The following is an 18671-nucleotide window of genomic DNA, read 5'->3' on the forward strand; positions in this document are numbered from 1 at the left end:
TCCTCATGAAAAACATTGTGTATATCCCTCCATTTCTATTCCTGTCAGGATATCATCCTCCTCCTCATTCAACCATGGATGAGGAGGATGATATGACATGAGTGAGGCTAACAGTTCAGTGATGTGAAGTATAAGATTTAAAATTTGGAAGGTAAGAATGGCATAAGTGTAGTCTGTGCAATACTTTAAACTTGTTCCTTGTTTTCACACTAGCTATGCTCTCAGATAGTGCATTCCACCTGTTGGAATATTGCAAATTGGTGGGAATATTTTGAAGGTTTTCATCATCTGGTTTTTGAGGGGGATTGGTGATATTTTGGAAATGGTTCAAAAAAGAGTAACTATAGAAGGTGGCGGTGGGCAAGGATATGAATTTAGGGTCACAATGTGCTAAAATGCGAGTATAAATGGTTGGAAGAGGATGACATCCTGACAGGAATAGAGATGGAAAGGTATGATGTGTTTCGTGAGGACAGAGGGGGTAAAAAGGGAGGGGAGTGCTATTGATGATAGAAAAAGAGTTATGTCCATATAAAGTGGAGATGCAAGAGGGAAATAGTGCCAGTGGTTTTGTGGCAGTATGGTGTGAGATAGAGGTGAATGGAATCAAATACTTGGTGGGATGTTGTTATAAACCAGGTAATGTGGATGGTGGTGATAATGAAATGTACAATCAAATTAGCCAAGTAAATAAGAAAAGGGTGATCATTATGGGTGATTTTAATTATGGCAATATAGACTGGATGATGAGATAGCAACTGGAAGTAAAGAAAATGAGTTTCTTGAGTTTTTGAGGGATAACTATCCCAGACAGTATGTAACAGAGGGCACACAAGGATTGAGGGTCGTGGATTTGGTCATCTCATCAGAGAATGTAGTTGTAAATGAGGTGTCTAATCATCCACCAATTGGTGAGAGTGACCATAAGGTGATTATCTGGGTGGTTGCCAGCAGTGCGAGGCCCTCTGAGAGAAAAGGGTATATGTGGAACTACAAGGGGGGGTGATTATGAAGAGCTCAGGAGACAGCTTGCGGGTGTAGCATGGAATGAGGAGTTAGCTGGAAAAGAGATCAATGCAGCTTCGGGGATTTTCAAAAACTATCTAATAGATGCAATGTCTAAATGTATTCCAAGGGTCAGAAGGTTAAATAAGGTGGGCGTGAGATGGATGAATAAAGAGATTAAGCATGCGATACAGAGAAAAAGGGCATTGTGGAGGCAGCATAAGAGAAGTGGAAATAACCAATTCCATGAGGTCTACAAAGACCAAGCAAGGAGGGTGACTTAGTTGGTGAGGGTAGCTAAAGAGAGGTATGAACTGCAGTTTGCTAATGAAGCCAAAAAGAATCCTAAAGAGTTCTTTCGATATGTAGCCAGCAAAAGAAAGAATAATTATGGAAGGATGACATTGATTAGAGAAAATGGTATAAAGACAGCCGATGCAGAATGTGTGGTGGAGATACTTAATGAGCAGTTCATAAAGATCTTTCAATCTTGTGAATGTGACTTCATGGAGAGATTAAGAGCAGTTGATGATGGGGAGGAGAGACTGACTGTAAGTGAGCAAGAGGTGTTTGGGGAGTTGAGTAAACTAGATGTAAATAAGGCTGTGGGACTTGATAATATATCACCACGTATTCTGAAGGAATGTGCCAGAGAGTTGACACCTACCTTGACATATTTTTTTAATACGAGTCTTGCACTTGGTCAAGTTCCTAAGGAGTGGAATGAGGGCAAGATTGTGCCACTTCATAAAGGAGGTGATTGAATTCAAGCATCAAACTATAGGCCTGTCTGTGTGTCAGGTGTTGTGGTTAAGTTGTTGGAAAAGCTTGTGAGAACTAGGATCCAGAGTTGGGTTGACAACAATGGTATAATCTTTGATGGACAGCATGGATTTGCTAAAGGGAGGTCATGTTTTAGTAATCTACTTACTTATTACAATAAAGTGACTGCTTCCATGGACAGAGGAGAAGGATACACAGTAATATACTTGGATTTCACAAAAGCTTTTGATAGAGTACCTCATGATAAGTTGACAGTCAAACCAGAGAAGATGGGGTTGGATATTAGATTAGTGCATTGGATTGGAGACTGGCTATCTGATAGGTATCAACAAGTTGTGTATGGGGGTGCAATATCCAGGAAAAGGAAAGTCACTAGTGGAGTGCCTCAGGGGTCTGTTTTAGGGCAATTACTATTTAACTTGTATATTAATGATATAGGTGAAGATTTGGATGGAGATATTCAGTTATTTGCAGATGATGCAAAGTTGGGATGAACCATGAAGTGTAGTGAAGATGTTGTGGCCTTACAGGAAGACTTGAATAGATTGAGTGATTGGGCATGGAAATGGGGATGCGAGCTCCATGTTGCAAAATATAAGGTTTTAAAATTTGGAAAACAAAGATGGGATGCAGAATTTATGCTTGGTGAGAATATATTGGAGGTAGAGGAAATAAGAGATCTGTGGGTGATAGTGGATAAGGATCTAAAATTTAGGAGACACATCACCAAAATTGTGAAGACAACACAAAGGCTTCTGGGAATGATGCAGAGGACACTGGAGTGTAGAAGTAGGGAGATTCTTGTTCCGTTGTATAATGCTTTGATTAGGCCACACATGGATTATTGTGCCCAGATTTGGTCACCGGGTTTTCAGAAATGGATGAGATGTTGGAAAAGGTCCAAAGGAGACTGACTAAGGTAGTTTCCGACCTCTGGAATGTCGAGTATGAGGAAGATTGAGAAGATGTAATTTGCAGAGTGTAGTGGACAGGAGGAAGAGGGGGAGATATTATAGAGACCTACAAGTTGGTAAGGGGTTGTTATAGGATCAATGATGGAGAAGTTTTACAGAGAATAGTGGGAGATCAGGGGAAAACCAGAGGTCATCCCTGGAAACTGTATAAAGAGGGTGTGAGTAGGGGAGTGAGAGGCTGGTTTTTTTTCATGCAGAGTTGTGAATGATTGGAATGCCTTGCCTGAGAATGTGGTGTCTGCAAAGAGTTTGAATGTGTTTAAAACACGGTATGATGAGCTGTGTGTGTGTGTGATAAAAGACCTCCCAGATGAGTCTTTGACTCCATGAGGCCTTGGGATGGTAATAATAAGCCAATGAATTATTGTAATGATGAGAAACATGTTGATATATAGAAATATAAGAGGTTCCACTGTACAAGGCCTTGATGAGACCATGTGTGTGTATATGTATGTATGTATATATTGTGTACAAGTGGAGCACACAGATTTTGTCACCTGGTTTTTGAAGAATTGGAGATATTTTGGAAATAGTGAGAGTAACTAAAGTGGTGCTGGGTCTCTGGAATGTTGGATAAGAAAGAAGACTACTGAAAAAATTCCATTTGTAGAATTCTGTAAACAAGAAGAGGAGTGATATCATTGACAAATAATTTAGTGTATTGACATGATATATGAGATTGTATCGGTACCTCCACGGAGTCCAAAGACTCGTTGCAGTAGACCCGAACTAATCACCTCTATCATACCTCTCCTTAAACCCATTAACAGACAAAGCACTCACAATCGACTCTAGCCAACCATTCCACTCATTCACAACTCTCCAAGCAAAAATATCTACTCCTCACACCCCTAATAACCAAACCTTTATTCAACTGCCAGGGAAGACTTCTTGTTCTAGCCCCTCTGGCCAAGTGCTGAAACATTTCCCCTGCATTGATCCTAGAAAACCCTTTAAGCAACTTAAATGTTTCTATCATATCCTCTCTCTTTCTCCTCTCAACCAACTTCTGCAGTTCAAACACCCTCAGTCTATCCTCATAGGGAACATTCCACAGACCACTCACCATCTTGGTCACTAGCCTCTGAATCTTCTGCACTGCTTCCCCTCATCCCCAAGAGTATGGATTACTCTGCCAGAGTTGAGCAGAGTAATCCATATCCAACTTTATAAAATGGAATAACACCTTCCTTATCTCCACTCATTAGTATGTTCTTCAATAGCAAGTAATCTTATGAGCTACCTTAACAACCTTAGCAATATGTACTCTAAACTTTCTGTCTACCAACATCCTCAAAATCTCTAGTTTCATTTATTTCCTGGAATACAGTTCCATCAATGTGGTACCCAGCTTGTAATCTATTTATCCCAAAATGAATAACTTTACATTTCTCTGCATTAAACTGATATCCATTATCTTTTACCCATACTGACAGCCTATTTAAATAGTCCTGCAAGCTCTCCTCATCACCTTGATTAGCTATTACTTGATCTAATTTTGCATCATCGGCAAACAACTGAATATTTCCTTTCAGGTTATTCCCTATATCATTTATGTACAAATTAAATATTAGTGGTCCCAGCATTGAACCTTGCAGTACCACTAGTCACCTGTTTTTGCCTTGATTCTGCCTTCCATATGCCACTTTTTGATATCTCTCCAGCAGCCACCCTCTTATCCCCATTTGTTCTAATTTGCATGAGAGAGTTCCATGTGATTTCTGTGAAATGCCTTTGCAAAATGAAATAGAACCATCATATGGCCATTTCCTTTATCCAACTCTGCTATTACTCTATTATAAAATGATAGTAGATTACTAAGGCATGACCGACCCTCAAACAGTATCATATTTTTATCCATGCACTCTTGAATTCTCTTTTTGACCAATTTTTCCAGTACTTTTACCACAATGCCTGAGATACTGATTGGTCTATAATTTGCTACTGTAATCTTAGAACCTCTCATATACAAGGAAATTATTTTACCTTCTTTCCACTCACTTCGAAGTCTACTAGAGCTAAAAATTACAATTAAAGAACCTCATCAGAGAAATTGCCAATTCCCTTGCACATTCCCACAAATTGCAAGCTGATATCCCATCTTGAGGTTTGGGACACATCGATGGGACGTTGCATACTCTATGGGAGGAGTTAAACTGGAGGAAGTAGGAGAGACGAGATCCGGGTTTGATGATTGATAGAAACCTGAAATTTAGGGGACATATTGCAAAGGTAGTGAAGGTAATGCAGAGGATTGCTGCAATAATGAGAAGGACACTGACCTGCAGAGATAAAATAGTTATCATTCCATTGTATAAGACTCTGATCAGACCACACTTAGACTATTGTTCTCAGATATGGTCCCCAGGATTTGAAGAGGATAAATTAACTGTGGAAAGGGTACAAAGGGGGATAACAAAGATGGTGTCAGAACTGTAGAATGTTAGTTATGAGGGAGAGTGGACTGCAGAGTTTGGTGGATAGAAGAAGGAGGGGTGATATGATTGAGACTTTTAAACTGTTGAGAGATGGTTACAGGGTTGACACTGGGGAGTTCTTTCACTTGGTTGAATAGCGGGAAGGAGTGATGACAAGGGGCCATCCCTGGAAGTTACGAAAGGAAACTGTGAGAAAGAGGGTGAGGAGTGGTTTCTTTGCATGGAGGATGGTTGAACTATGGAATGCATTGCCTGATGGAGTGGTGAGAGCGAGAACAGTCAATGTATTTAAGGAGTGGTATGATAGATTTTGTGTTTCCTAGGAGGGACCTCCCTCGATGAGTCTTGATAGATTTGTGTTTCTTAGAAAGGACCTCCCATGATGAGTCTTTTGACTCCATGAAGGCCTGAATGATAATAATAATCCCACAGCTGTATTGACATTGAGATTTTGGATTTTCCTAAGAACCTCCAATTCATCCACCTCTGTTCCCACATCAGTGTCTGTTACATAAGTTACAGCAGTAACATCACTTGGATGATATACTCATGGAAAGTGGTCACTCAGTAACTCAACTATTTTATCTGCTTCTGTCACCTTGTGACCATCATCACTCATTAAGGTTAATCTTCCAAAGTCATTATTCCTCTTACTTGCCACATAATGAAAGAACTCTGAGATTTCCTTTGGCCTACTCGGCTAGTCTTCTCATAATCTGATTTTGTCTTTCTTGCCATGCTGGTCACCTATCTTGTCTGAGACTTATACTGTTCATGAGTTTGCTGCTCACCTTTCTCCTTATATACCCTCCACAGCATTTTCATCTTCTGCGACTCATGCTTAATGATATTACTCATCCATCTAACTTCTAGCTGATTAACCCTCCTTATGTTGGGTATACAATTTAATATTGCTTTCTCTAGATAACTCTTAACTATCTCCCATGCACTACCAACATCCTTCCCTTCCCTTGTAGTGTTTTATGCCATAGTACAGATTTAGGCTTCCTCCTAAGCTTGTAATAATCACCTACCATGTAGTTCTTCATATACTCCTTAACAGAATATTCCTCATGTTTTATAATCTCCCAAGTCAAGATCGCATGGGCACGCTGATCAGAGGCAATGTGGCCACCTTGGTTATGTATAGCTCTTCCGATCCTATGAGCAAGTAAAATACTCTCATGCCCTTAGTCCCCTACATCACATGCTGCCTCAATAATTATCTCTCAGTAGGTGTATAAATTCCATTTCCTTCCTGCCATGTGTTTTTTCTTCCTTTCAATATCTCCATAATTGAAGTCTCCCACAATAATCACTCGACCTGTACTCATTTTACTAATTTGCCGTATGTCTTTCAGATCATCAGTGGAACTCCCTGACCTATAGCAACAACCAACCGTATATTTTGTCTTATTGGCCTTGACCTCACACCAGACTGCTTCAAATGAACAGCGATCCTCCTATCTCCTATTTTTTTTAGCTGAAATTCATCTGCTATCATCAGCAGTACTCCTCCCCCACCATATCTTCTGGATTTTCCCTGAAAATGTTAAATCCTTCATATTCAATCCCTGTAACTACATCGTCTGCTGTTAACCAGGTCTCACTAATGCCTATAACTTTTGACGAGGTTTACATTAAAGATACCAAGCAATTTTATAAACTTGGTTTTAGTCCTTTTTCCCAAGTAAGCAAACAAGTAGGTAAGTCAAGTTTGTGCCTGAAGTATTTTCAGGTCTGAAGCAAATCGTGGTAAAGGTGGAGTAAGCTCTGATCACTTTCCTTAGTATCTCCTTGCAGACATGTATGATGCTATGCATTAAGGGAAGGAAAGTGATCAGAGCTTACTCCACCTTTACCACGATTTGCCTCAGACCTGCAAATGCTTCAGACACAAACTTGACTTACCTACTTGTTTGCTTACTTGGGAAATGGATTAAAACTAAGTTTATAAAATTGCTTGGTATCTTTAATATATAGTATACCCAAGGTAAAAAACTTTCTACATTTTTGAAGAGGTTGCACTAATCAATGCCAAAAACTCCTCTCTCTCGTTCCTGATACTTCTGGCATTAGCATATAGAAACGGTAACATCCCTTTATTCCCCCACCACCACCACACACACACACACACACCTTTTACTTTCTGAATTTATTCATTCATTCATTTTGTATGGTGATTTTCAACAGCCGTGAGCCCCTTTTACAAGGAGGTACAGCACCACCTCAATCCTCCCTATTTAAAAATAGGGAGGATTGAGGTGATGCTGTACCTCCCCGTGCAGCAGCACTGGTCCGGGCTCAGGACCGGCATAGCTGACAATTCAGACCTGTGGCTGGAGGAATTGTCTTAAGTATTCCTGACGGTGTTTATGGGGCCGGTTTGCCTGCTTGCAAGATGAAAAACCCAGATAAACTGAAGGAAAAACCCTGCTGTCCACACCCAAGACCAGCTAACTTGACTATGGCTGAGGAAGATCCTTAAGGTGGTATGCATAAACAAATTGATGAAATGAGTGGAAGGAGGGTAATTATTATGGGGGATTTCAACTATGGTAACATTGATTGGAAGGAGGAGAGGATACACGTGAGGAAGGAAATGGATTTTATTCAATTATTAAGGGATAACTATCTGAAACAGCATGTAATTGAAAATACTAGGGGTGTGAGAGTGCTTGACCTGGTATCTGAGAATTTGACTGTAATGAATATGACCATGTTGCCACCTATTGGTGAGAGTGATCATAAGGTCATGACCTGGGAGGTGGCTAAAGGTGTGAAATTTGTGATTAAGACAGGGTATGTGTGGCATTACCATGCTGGAAAGTATGACAAGCTTAGGAGATTGCTTGGATCAGTGCCATGACATGTACAACTGCAAGGGCTGGACGTCGATAGAGCATGGGAAGTGATCAAAGAGCATTTACAGGAGGTTATGGCTGATTGTATACCTAAGGTCCGAATAGTGAAACAAGGAGGGGTTAAATGGATGAATAACACGATTAAGCTTGAGCTGCAAAAAAAGAAACAACTATGGAGGGAATTTAAAGAAAGGGGTGACCTGCAGGCACACGAACGGTATAAAGTACAGGCCAGAAGGGTAACGAGTGTGGTAAAAACAGCAAAAGCCGATTATGAAAGGAAACTAGCTATGCAAGCAAAAGAGAATCCCAAACAGTTCTTTCAATATGCTGCAAGCAAGAAAAAAACTGTACATGGCAAAATGATTTTAAGGAATGACGATGGTAAAGAGTTCACTGAACCAGTCGATATAGTGGAGTTACTGAGCGCGCACTTTGCAAAAGTATATCATCCAGGTGGTGACGTTGAAAAAATGAAGGAACCATTAGTTTATATGGGAATTGTGATGAATGAAGTGGAGGTGAATAGTCTATTACAGAACCTTAATGTGAATACATCTGTGGGATTGGATGGTATACCGGCACGGGTCTTGCATGAAGCGGCTAATGAATTATCAGTGCCCTTGACCATGTTGTTTAATCTGAGTCTCAGGTCTGGCTTAGTCCCGAAGGCGTGGAAAGAGGGGAAAATAGTTTCACTGCATAAAGGAGGATCCAAGACTATGGTTGCAAATTACCGACCGATCAGCATATCAGGAGTCGTTGTCAAGGTCTTGGAGAAAGTAGTCAAGGGAAAAATACAGGAACGGATTGATGAAAATGAGATACTGTACAGAGGACAGCATGGCTTTGTGAAGGGTAGATCATGCCTCAGTAACTTGCTCAAGTTTTATAACAAGGTGACGGCTGAACTGGATAAGGGAAATGGGTTTACAGTGATACTGCTGGACCTGGCAAAGGTGTTTGACAGGATACCACATGGAATTCTAATCCATAAACTACAACATATGGGAATGGATATAGGGTTGGTGAGATGGATAGCTGGGTGGTTGATGGAGAGATATCAAAGAGTAGTTTATTCAGGAGTAGAGTCCAAAAAACGGCCTGTGACTAGTGGTGTGCCACAGGGTTCTGTTCTTGGACCACTGCTGTTTAATCTGTTCATTAACGATATAGGGAAGGGTCTAAGTGGGACAGTTCATTTGTTCGCTGATGATGCAAAGTTGGGTAGGGCAATAGTGAATGCAGAAGATGTCAAAGTCTTGCAAGATGACTTAGATAGATTGGAGTTCTGGACTAAGGAGAATGGATGTCAATGTAATGTGACAAAATGTAAGGTTATGCATTTCGGAGTGAAAAGATTAGCAGCAGTATACCACATTGGTAGAACTGTACTCCAAGAGATTGATGAGGCCAGGGACTTGGGAGTGTTGGTGGATAGGGAGATGAAGTTTAGGGGGCACATTGCGAAAGTAGCTAAATCAGCTCATCAACTCACTTGGTTGTTGAAAAATACCTTGACGAGCAGAGAAAAACAAGTTATTGTACCTCTGTACCGAGCCCTGATAAGACCTCATCTCGACTACTGTGCCCAGATTTGGTCACCTCGGTTCCTTCTTGATGGGGAGGAGGTTGAGAGGATCTAGAGGCGAGTGACTAAGATGATAGCAGGTCTATGGAATGAACCATATGAGAACAGGTTGAAGATTTGTGGGTTGCAGAAACTAGTTGATAGGCGGAAAAGGGGAGATATGATTGAGACATTCAAATTGCTAAAAGGATTCTATAGGATTAATTCAGATGATATTTTTGAGATCAGGACTGGTGGTGGGAGAACCAGGGGACACCCATGGAAGCTGGGCAAGAGCTTGGTTAGCAGGGGTGTTAGAGCTGGGTTCTTTACTTTTAGAGTGGTAAATGAGTGGAAGAAGCTGCCAGAGTCTGTTGTGGGTGCTATGACAGTGAGCGAGTTCAAGGCAAGGTATGATAGATACTGTGAGAATGTTGAACAGCTGTGTGAACATGATGTTTAGGGCCTCCCTCGATGAGTCTAAGGACTCCTGGAGTAGCCCGTGGTAATAATAATAATAATAAGCTTCTCCCGTCGTCAATGGGAATCGAGCCCAGGACACTCCTTCCCCAGGCATATAGTTGCAAAGTGCATAGCCACTAGGCTAACTGCTTAGATGCTTTCTGAATTGACTACCCTATTTGATATTTTTGCTTGAGAGACTAGATTCCTCACTTGGTCTTTCTCACACTCACTGGCTTCATGGGTACCTTCACACAAACTCACTTGCTTCCACCTTAACTGCTTAAGTTTCCCTGAATTTGCACGTCAGCATGTTTGGTGAACAAAGCTCTCTAGACACCTAACACCAAAATCATTTAGACACAGTCCATCAGCATTATACAAATCCTTCTTTCTATCAAACACAGACCAGATCAACAAATCCTATATCATTCCTTCTGCATAACTTGCATATTGATTCATTTGCTACCAATGCTCTCCTCCTCAGTTCACCTCTATCAGCATGGCAGGAGATTTGCAATCTTCACCTTCTCGCTCTTCAGTTTTGCTTCTTCTAATAACTCATTTACATCCTCTTTCATAAAATACTCTTTGCATTTTGGAAAGGGTCTGGAGACTAAGGTAGTTTCTGATCTCTAAAATGTTTAGTATGAAGAAAGATTGAGAAAATGCAGTTTGCAGAGCTTAGTATTTAGCAGAGAAGGGAGAGGATATGATCGAGTGGTGGAGATTAGAATGCACTGACTGAGAGTGTCGTGAGTGTGAAGTGCTAAAGGCACAGTATAATGAACCATGGGTGTGATAGTGGAACCTCTCATGATGAATCTTTTGATTCCACCGAGGTCTGATAATAATGATTAATAATTTGAAATTGATTTTTTCATGGAGCAGAATAAGAGGCCATTCCTGAAATGTAGGGAAAGTAATATGAAGCAGAACGTAAGGAACAATTTTTTGCTCAGAAAGTAGCTGGTTGTAATCTGTTGCATGAAAGTATGTCAAGCATGGAGACAAGGAACAAGTTTAAGGCATTATTCGATGAGCATTATGTATAACAGTGAAGTTCTTCCACAATGAGGTTTTGACACCACAGAAATTTTATGCTATGAACAATAATAGACGCAGATAAAGTTTCAGACACAGGAAATGGCATACCAAATTTTTTAAACTGTTTTTCTGTCAAAGAGAAACAAAAGAATTACAGTTATTCATACAGCAATCATTCATTAATTCTGAAATTTGCAGCTAGGAAAATGCCTGTCATGGACTGGTTGGCCAAGTGGTTAATGTATCTGCTCTCCAATCAAAAAGGCTGCGGGTTTTAATCCCGCTCTTGGCATGAATGTTTGCGATTGTCGGTGAAAATACTAGTGGTGGTGGTCGGTGTAGTTGCAGTCGTGTAGTTGGTGGAGACAGGGAGCTGTAGAGTAAGCCCTCCCTCGATGAGTCTTTGGACTCCCTGGAGTTGTCACGTAATAATAATAATAATATATAAAGACTCTGCTTTAGCCATCAAGCTATGAGTGCTTCACATTTTAGTGGAGCACTCATAAAGCTGATGGCTCACTCTTTTGTTAGGTCACAATTTCAGTTATTAGAAATTGAAACCACTATACAGATATAAACTGTACAATTTTTTTTTTAGCAAAATTTTAAAATGCTACAGACACATCACAAATGACTATGCATTTTTGGAGAGAAAGTGCATAAAAATGTGGCAAAACATGAAAATATCTTGTACTGTTGGGGTGGAGGTATCCAGATGTTTTGTAACTCATGTGTTTTATTTTTAACTCGTGTCTATATTTAAAAGAAAGTGACTAAACTGAACTTGTGTCATGACAGTGTATCACCATCATTGCCAGTTGGTCTCAGATGATATTTGAGATATCTAGCAATAATCTTATAAGATTATTGCTAGATATCTCAAGATTCAGCTGTGAACTTTCTCTAAAATAAACAAGAAATAAACTATAGCAATTCCAATGGAAGGCCTGATGACCATGAGCAGAAATCAGAGTGGTACATGAAATTTCCTTGAATTTCTTAGCATGAGCAGAAGTAAACATGCAGAAATGGAATATAATAAATTTAGTTTAATCCTTTATCCAAGTGTGAGCAAACAAAGTTTGCGCCTGAAAGTATCTTCAGGACTGGGTTAAGATGGTACAACACCAGGGCAACTCGTTGCAAAGGTGGAGCAAGTTTGCTCACACTTGGATAAAGGATTAAACTAAATTTATTATACTCTAACCAAGTGGAAAATAAACTTTTAACATCTTTCTCTAAATCCAGAGTAAATTATTAAAAAAGGGTGGCACACCAATTGGCAATTCCTATAGGTAGAGATGACCTACTAATGCTTCTGCCTGATATCTCCACTTGGGCCTGGCTCCCACTGAAGAGATCTCAATAAAGGTCGAAACTAGTCTGGGTAGTGGCCCTTCCCATAATGCATAACATTAGACATATCCGCAAGGAGATGTGTTTTGCATTATAGGAGATACTGAGATAGGAGTGTTGGTAGCTTGCTCCACCTTTGCAACGAGTTGCCCTGGTGTTGTACCATCTTAACCCAGTCCTGAAGATACTTTCAGGCGCAAACTTTGTTTGCTCACACTTGGATAAAGGATTAAACTAAATTTATTATACTCTAACCAAGTGGAACATAAACTTTTAACATGCAGAGATGGAAATCCTGCACAGTTTTCTCTTGACATTAGATGCATATAACTTCTACCAACTTGTCACCTGTAATTATTTTATATTTTCATTTTTGTTGAATAAGTTGAATGCATTTCTTCTTATTATTGTTATTATTATTAAACAGGAATCTCCATGGAGTCAGAAGACTCATCGTGGGAGATCCATTATTCACAAAATGCCTATCACACCTCTGCTTAAACTCATTCACTGATGAAGACCTCACAACCAACTCTGGCAACCAATTATACCCATTCACCACCGTCCAAAGCAAAAAAATTAGTCCTAGCAAACCACACTCTTATGCAACTTCCATGGGTGATCCCTTGTTCTCTCCCTTCTTCCCATTTACTAAAAAAAAAAAGTCTTCAGTGTCAATCCTATTTTTATAGGATTGACAATTTCAGTTATTAAAAGGCAAAAGCCCTTTAATAACTTAAATGCTTCTATCATGTCTCCTCTTTTTTGCCTATCAGCTAATTTTTGAAGCCCACAGATTGTTAATCTATTCTCATAGGGAGCATTCCATAGAATTGCCACAATCTTTGTCACTCACCTTTGGATCCTTTTCACCACTTCTTCATTACCATAGAATCTAGTAGTCCAGATGTGGCTTTAATAAAGTGTTATAAAGGTGAACAATAATTTCTCTATCCCTGCTTGTTAGTGCATTCTTCAACAACCATAATCTGGTGTGCTGTTTTGTTACCTTTTGTAATATACCCTCTAAACTTCAGTACCCTGTCCACAATCACCCCCCCCCGCAAAATGTGCGCTTTGCCAAGAGTGGCTGGAGTTTGGTTCGATAATGATAGTCGTGGGAATGTGTGCTGAAAGTGTAAGGAAAGTGAGGATTTGAAGTGTGTCTTAGGTCACAAGATTGATGTCGTTGATGAAATCCAGAATGTGATAGAAAATAGTGATATGATAGGAATTTGCGATGTAGTACCAGATAGCTTTGAGAGCAGTGTTGAGAGTGAAAGTAAAAATACAGAGTGAGAGAATGGTTTAACGGATAAAAAAAAAATGAAGAGTTAGTTGCAATGAGTGAGATTGCACAGTTGTGCGGAGTGATACATAGGGCAAAGCGGCAGCTGGAGTGATTGCAAAATTGTTTACCGAGCGCATCAGCTAATGAAAAGCAAATGTATGATAAGAAAAATAACAGTATGATCAGCGAGTGTTGTACGGTGATTCATTAGTAAGATGAGAGTTTGTTAAAATCATATACTAACAGGGTGCGAAAATTAAGGATGGAAGTGAGTTTATTAGAGCGCAAAAGCAGAGGGGTGAAAGAAATGATAGTAGTGGCAGGAACGAATGATTTAAAAGGAAAAAAAATTGCTGTGAGAGAGGACTTGAAGTAATTACTAGAGGCAGCAAAAGAAAAGAGTGAGAGAGTTAAGATAGTGAGTCTGTTGCCTCACTATCTTGTCTGACAGAGAAGAGTTGAGAAGGAGAGCCATAATTGCAAATGATTCTATGTGCAGATTATGCAGGAGGAGTGGTGTGGATGTGTGGAATGAGTTTGATGGGCGAAAGGATTTATACAAGATGGATGGTTTGCGTATGAATGGTTTTGGTGGGAGACTGGAAAAAGTGTTATTGAATGAAGTGAAAGTGGATGTGCAGAATCAGGGAAACTAGAGTTGTTAAGGGGGGGACAGAGTGGATATGTAGGCTTCAGGGAGGCAGTTGAGTGTGAGAATGTGTATAATATGCCTGGGCTAGTACAAAGACAACAAATCAGAATGGGATAGTTAGTATAAGGCATCAAGATAGGGGGTGGGACTAATGGGCTTCTGCATTTCATGTATACTAATGCCAGGAGTAGTAGGAACATGAGTATGTAGAATTTTTATGTAGAAAAAAATGTAGAAAAACAAAACTGTAGAATTTTTTGCCTTGGTTGGCTCTTCCTGGCCACAGGTTATTGGCATTAGTGAAACATGGCTGACAGAAGATGATATAGCTAGTGGAATAGAATGTGAGGGGTATAATGTGTTCAGGAGGGACAGAGAGAATAAAATGGGGGGAGGAGTGTTATTGATGATAGCTGAACTGCAGCCAAGGAGAATAGAACTTGAACTGCAGGATAGAGAAAAGAGCACATTTGAGGCTATTTGGTGTGAGATTGAGACTAGCAGAACAAAATATTTAGTTGGGTGCTGCTATAGACCAGGTGATGGAATAGATAGATAGTATGCATAAGCAAATAGATGCAATGAGTGGAAGGAGAGTAATTATTATGAGGGATTTCAACTATGGTAACATTGATTGGAAGTAGGAGAGGACACATGGGAGGAAGGAACTGGATTTTATGCAGTTATTAAGGGATAACTGTCTGCGACATCATGTAATGGAAAACACTAGGGGGTTCAAGAGTGTTTACCTAGTAATTGCATCTGAGAATTTGACTGTAATGAATATGATTACGTTGTCACCAATTGGTGAGAGTGATCATAGGTTCTTGACCTGGGAGGTGGCTAAATGTGTGGAATCTTCAATTAAGACAGGGTACATGTGGAATTACCGGGCTGGTAAGTATGACAAGCTTAGGAGATTGCTTGGTTCAGTGATATGGCATGTAACTGCAAGGGATGGATTTTCATAGTGCATGGGAAGTGGTTAAGGAGTGTTAAGGTTCCAAAACTGCTGTTGGAGGTAATGGCTGACTGTATACCTAGAGTTCAAATAGTAAAACAAATAGTAGGGGTTAAATGGATGAATAACATCATCAAGCTTGAGCTGCAAAAAAAAGAAACAACTGTGGAGGAAATTTAAGGAGAAAGGTGACCTGCAGGCACACGAACAATATAAAGCACAGGCCAGAAGGGTAACGAGTGTGGTAAGAAAAGCAAATGTGGATTATGAGAGGGAATTGGCCATGCAAGCTAAAGAGAATCCCAGGCAATTTTTTCGATATGTTGCAAGTAAAAGAAAAATGTATACAGCAGAATGATTTTATGGAATGCCGATGGTAGGGAGGTAACCGAATCAGTTGATATAGTGGAATTACTGAGTGATTCCAATATGCACTTTGCAAGAGTATATCATCTAGGTGATGATATTGCAGGAATGAAGGAACCAACAGATTATGCGGGAATTGTGGTGAATGAAGTGGAGGTGAATAGTCTATTACAAGACCTTAATGTGAATAGATCTGTGGGACTGGATGGTATACTCGGGTATAGCTCATGTCGTACGTGAAGTGGCTAAAGAATTGTCAGTGCCCTTGACCATTTTGTTTAATTTGAGTATGGTCTGGGTTAGTCCCGAGGGGGTGGAAAGAGGGGAAAAATAGTTCCACTGCATAAAGGAGGTTCCAAGACTGCTGTTGCAAATTACCAACCAATCAGCATATCAGGAATCGTTGTCAAGGTCTTGGAGAAAGTAGTCAAGAGGAAAATACAGGAATGGTTAGATGATAATGGGATACTGTATGAGGGACAGCATGGTTTTGTGAAGGGTAGATCATGCCTCAGTAACTTGCTCACATTTTATAACACAGTGACAGCTGAACTGGATAAGGGAAATGGGTTTACAGTGATTATGCTGGACATTGCTAAGGCCTTTGACAGGATACCACAGGGAATTTTAATCAGTAAACTGCAGCATATGGGGATGGATATAGGGTTGGTGAGATGGATAGGAGGGTTGTTGATGGAGAGATATCAGAGAGCAGTTTATTCAGGAGTAGAGTCCAAAAGAAGGCTTGTGACTAGTGGTGTGCCACAGGGTTCTGTTCTTGGACCACTGCTGTTTAATTTGTTCATTAACAATAAAGGGAAGGAACTGAGAGGAACGGTTCATTTGTTCACTAATGATGCAAAGCTGGATAGTGCAATAGTGAATGCAGAAGATGTCAAAATTTTGCAGGATGATTTGGATAGTTTGGAGCACTGGGCTAAGGAGAATGGATGTCATTTTAATGTGGCAAAATGTAAGGTTATGCATTTTGGGGTGAAAAGATTAGCAGTGGTATACCACATTGGTGGAACTGTACTCCAGGAGATTGACGAGGCCAGGGATTTGGGAGTGTTGGTGGATAGGGAGTTGAAGTTTAGGGGGCACATTGCAAAAGTGGCTAAATCAGCTCATCAAATCACTTTGTTACTGAAGAATACTTTGAACAGCAGAGACAAGCAAGTTATTGTTCCTCTGTATCGAGCCTTGATAAAACCCCATCTTGACAACTGTACCGAGATTTGGACAACCAGGGTTTCTTCTTGATGGGGAGGAGTTGAGATGATCCAGAGGCGAGTGACCAAATGATAGCAGGTCTGTGGAATGTACCTTATGAGAATAGGTTGAAGATTTGTGGGTTGCAGAAATTGGTTGATAGGCAGAAAAGGGGTGATATGATTGAAACATTCAAATTACTGAAGGGTTTCTATGAGGTTAATTTAAAGGATATTTTTGAGAACAGGACTGGTGGTGGGAGGACTAGGGGCCATCCATGGAAACTGAGCAAGAGTGTGGTTAGCAAGGGTGTTACAGCTAGGTATTTTACTTGAAGAGTGGTGAATGAGTGGAATAAGCTTCCATAGTCTGTTGTGGGTGCCATGACTGTGAATGTGTTCAAGGCGAAGTATGATGGATACTGTGTGAATGTTGAATAGTTGTTCTTGACATGATGTTAGGGCCTCCCTCGATGAGTCTAAGGACTCCCTGGAGTTGCCCATAATAATAATAGTACACAGCTTGTGATCTCTTTTCAAAGAAAGAGATCACAAGTGCATCGCCATACACTTGGCTACATTAAACTGGCGGCCATTTATCTTTGCCCATACTACTAGTTGATTTAAGTCTTCCTTCAGGTACTCTGCATCACCTTCATTTACCTTTCCTTTAGTGTTACACGGTGATCAGCATTCATTTTAGACAAATTATGAACTCTACAACTTTGTTAGAAATAATTATTTTAATTTCCTGACATTTTGATCTTCATATTAAGGTCATCATCTGCAGTACACACACACACACACACACACACACACACACACACATATATATATATATAGACAAGCTATATTACATTTTCCACAGTATGTCAAAGAGACAATGATTTGATCAACGATTATTCTACTGGACTGACCTCTAGTGGAAAAAAAAATTAAATAACTTAAATAAAATAACTACATCAAAGTTATATTCTATTTATGACAACATCAAAGAACAATTTCATATAGATAGTTTTATTACAGAAAAAATGATGTCCTGATTTAACATGGGAATTGTTATATTAGATTTAAGATCCTAGATTACTTACAGTGATATTTATAATTGATCTTAAGGAGGTTATGTGGGTAGAATATGTGCCTTCCATATTCTTGTGAGTTTTAGACCATCATTATTGTAACGAGGGTAGTTGATAAGAATTTCACAGGTCTCTATAAAATTACGTTCATACCACGTTTTGGTGTGATGTAAACAGCAGGTGCTTTTCCAGTCAATTTTATGTAGTATTCTGGGCATGATCAGAAAGACCAGCTTTACCATAGTTATTAAATTTAATGTGTCATTTATGTTCCTTTTTTTCTGATAGGAATTGTGCATCCTGTTTTCCCTATATAGGGCAAATTACAGGTGCAATGAATAAGGTATACTCCAGCAGAGGAAGTGGATCCTTCGATGAGTTGAATACATTCTTTAATTTTGCAGGAGGTTTAAAGGAGGCTTTAAGGTTGTATTTTTGTAGTGTTCTGTTTATTATGACACCTCCAAGAACTGATCACTGGAGGGCATCCTACTCTACCCAAACCACCCTACACTGCATCACAATCCATCAATTATATACAGTGCAATCTACTGCCACTAACAGTATTTTTTTTACCTGTAAATTGCACATGTTCTAAGGCCAATTTGTCTG

The 18671-nt window shown here is 39.8% G+C and overlaps 1 protein-coding gene across 4 annotated transcripts in view; it reads left to right on the forward strand.

The window, feature by feature from the left end:
• The window catches only part of LOC150101846 (uncharacterized), a 229860-nt gene that overhangs the window by 82358 nt on the left and 128831 nt on the right, over positions 1 to 18671 (forward strand). The window lies entirely within an intron of this gene.

The sequence above is a fragment of the Typopeltis vanoorti genome, chromosome 11, assembly GCF_054136105.1.
Source record: "Typopeltis vanoorti isolate ZY-2024b chromosome 11, IOZ_Tvanoo_1.0, whole genome shotgun sequence".
Lineage (NCBI taxonomy): Eukaryota > Metazoa > Arthropoda > Arachnida > Uropygi > Thelyphonidae > Typopeltis > Typopeltis vanoorti.